Raw genomic sequence first — 3224 nt, forward strand, 5'->3', positions numbered from 1 at the left:
AAATCACCATTTTTTCAAATTTTTTGGAAACGTAAGCATGTGGAATCTAAAATTAAGAGCGGGTGTATCAACTTGGCAACGAATCTAGGTAGCCCAATGCACATGCGTGTCGCTTCTCTTCGTAAAAGCACCAGAGATTTAATTTTATAGGCGAGACCAGCAAATTGCAATGCGAGCCGAACATACATCTCATATATCATCAGTAATGTATTCCTGCGTAGTCAAGAGCGACGGTGACTAAGCCCATGGAGCATAGCTGCGGCACGTTGTGCCTCAGTTGTAATGTGTGTAATGTGACTCAACTGGGCGAGCTTATCATTATATATAACGCCTAAGCTACTTGACCAAGTCAACTTGGGGAATGGTTTCCTGGCGGTATTCGAGAGATACATGCACCGTTAACGGAAAAGCCACTGCGGCACGTTTACTAACATTTAACGGCACGTATAGCCGGATGATGATGATGATGATGATGATGATTATGATGATGATGATGATGCTCTGTCATGGCTCGTAACCACTAAAGGGGATAGGCCAAAAATCGGGCTGCAGGAGATATCTCAAGTAGCCAGCATCGTGTATTAGCTATAAGGACGTTTTTGCTCCGTTCCAATACTCCCCATAGACGGCAAGGTGGACGGATAAGCGGACAGCGGCCATCTTAACTATCGTTCTAATTCTCACAAAGACGTGAAAGTAGGCAGCTTCGCGAAGACAGCATCGAAGTAAAAAGCGATGCAGGCTACTCTCCTGTCCAAACAAGATGGCGGCTGCGCAGGACGCTTGGAAACTCGACGGAAAGGTCACGTGCGCACAAGGGAACGTAGACACGCTTTCCTATGTCCTTAATGTAAGCCGCACCATGTTCTTCATAAGTTCGCAGGCGCAAAGACTTAAAATACAGAAATGATGTTTGCAAAATTGACTCGCCATCCCGGCTGGGCAAAAGTGGATATCCAGCGAAGTTGCTGAAAGCCACCACTATAACTGCTGAGGGGGTTATGCAATGCTTTATTGCTCTAGAGCAATGGTTGTAATGGTAATTTAGAGTAACGTAATATGGGAGTAATGGTAATTTTGACAGCACGCCACCGCCGGTCATATTGCCGTTTCTTTTTCCTTTAACGCTCCTCGTATTCACGCTGCTCCTTGGGAGGTGCAGGCTATCAAGCTGTTTGCGCAAGCGGCCGTTCAAGCTCCTTCAAGCTGTTCAAGCTCCTTGTGCAAGCTGCCGTCGCCGCGGCAGCTTGCACGACAAAATACAGCTTTAGTATAGTGTAAGTGGCACCACGCTTAACGCTAAAACAGCGGGGTCACAACGCGAACGCGCAGAACACTATAGCAACTTTGCGCATTGCGTGCCTCCACTATTTTTGGAAGGTAGCGGGAGACACTCGCTCGCAAAGTACCGATGCTAAGAAACAGCGCTGTCGTACATGGCGCCACCCATGGCTCCCGCTTCACCGTGAATTCTCGTGATGGCCACGCTCTCACTCTCGTTTATCGCCATGAACTATTGAAATCAGCTTTCCCTTCTCCTAAACTCAGTCGGAACGCTGGACATGAGCGTATAGCACGTCCAATTTCTGAGATCGTTCGGCGATTCCGGCGTCCCTAGGCCTGACGACACAGGCCGGCATCGTAACAAAATTATACCTAGTGGATTGTCTTGGCTTGAATATGTTTGTCGCGAGGTACCAGACGGCGCCCTGTCTTTGAACGTCTTCCTTACGTTTGCCTTCCAGTAAGTTCAAATAAAAGCCTTGAAGCGATGCGTTTAACATAGGTAAGGTGACTAACAGGCGTAAAATCGTCTACAGTGTAAAAATGCTGGTTTGACTTCTCTGAACTAGATGGCGAGCCAGTCAACTGTGGAGCTTTGACTACTCGCACCTAGACGGCGTGGAGAAATTTTGCACTTGAAGCGCATCGTTGTTTTACGCTATGCTGAAACTCCGTCGAATAGCGTATCGAAGGTTTAGCGTGCGAACACACCAATGCTAACGCAAGCATCTTATGCTCTACCAAAACTAGACAGTTTTAGTATAGCGTAAAATTCTTACTGTCTAGTAGTCTTTTCACTGAAACGTATGCGGGCAACGCTACGAGCTTCGCATTGTTGTCAGGAGCGCCTTATGATCAATTATGTGGTTCTCATGCTTGTTTTCTGTTTGTTCATTATTGAAACTAATGTTGTTCTGCATGTTGTATGCGGGATTCCTAAGAAGATATGCACTTTCGCTTCACTTTGCCGAGTGCTTCAAGTCTGCTTCAACTACGCCGCGGCTCGGCCTTGTATTGCGCAACCTCCGGGATCAGCCCACATTTTTGCCCATGGACGCCGCCACGAAAGATGACGACCAACAAAAGGCGAACAGTTTCGCTATAATATCTCTGCTTTTCTCGCCTTTTTCTTCTCGCCGTGAGGTGGCGTCACGTCACGTAAGCGTCGTGCAGACGGCTCGAAACGCGTTCCATTACTCGGTCTCGAAGCTGGCTCGTCTGTCTCCTTAGCGGTCTACGTAGACTGTCTCCGATACTGGCCAGAATTTACACACACGCCCTTCGCCTTCATGCCCATCACTTTTGTGATTTCCCCACTATGCTAAATCAAGAAACACTAGATTACCTCAGCGACGCAGTCATCCACTATCTTTTTAGCGATATGCAGTTGAATATTGAAATAGACATTCCCATTTGTGGACAGAAACGAAGTTACTATTCAGGGTCGGCAGCTATACCCAATTTAAATGAGAGAGAGAGAGGTAAGGCAGGGAGATTAAGCAGAAGCAAATCTCCGGTTTGTTAGCCTGTCCGTGGAGAAAGTAGGTCGAAAAGAAGGAAGGCAGAGAGAGAAAAAGAACCAAACAAAAAACAGGAAGCTCGAAAGGCGCTCACGTTCCCTGCTCGGCTACAGCGCTTGCCTACATCACCCACCCGGCTACTCAAGGTGACAGACGAGTGACGTGCGAATGTCCTACATTGCTTTGTTGTGGTTTGTAGCAGGATGTACTATGCGCAAGCAGCTGCTCTGAAAACCTTGAAACCACGGATATGGAACACTCTAAGGAAGGACATTTGCGGAGTACTCTTCTGTTTACTGAGGTAGGTTGTGCTTATACGCTTTAAGCACACACACACAGACGCAGAGAGAGAGAGAGAGAGCTAAGCGTAGAACGGCTTTTTCGGAACTAGTTTTTTTTTCTATCAGGTACAAACTGTGA

Source organism: Dermacentor variabilis, chromosome 7 (genome assembly GCF_050947875.1).
Source record: "Dermacentor variabilis isolate Ectoservices chromosome 7, ASM5094787v1, whole genome shotgun sequence".
NCBI lineage: Eukaryota > Metazoa > Arthropoda > Arachnida > Ixodida > Ixodidae > Dermacentor > Dermacentor variabilis.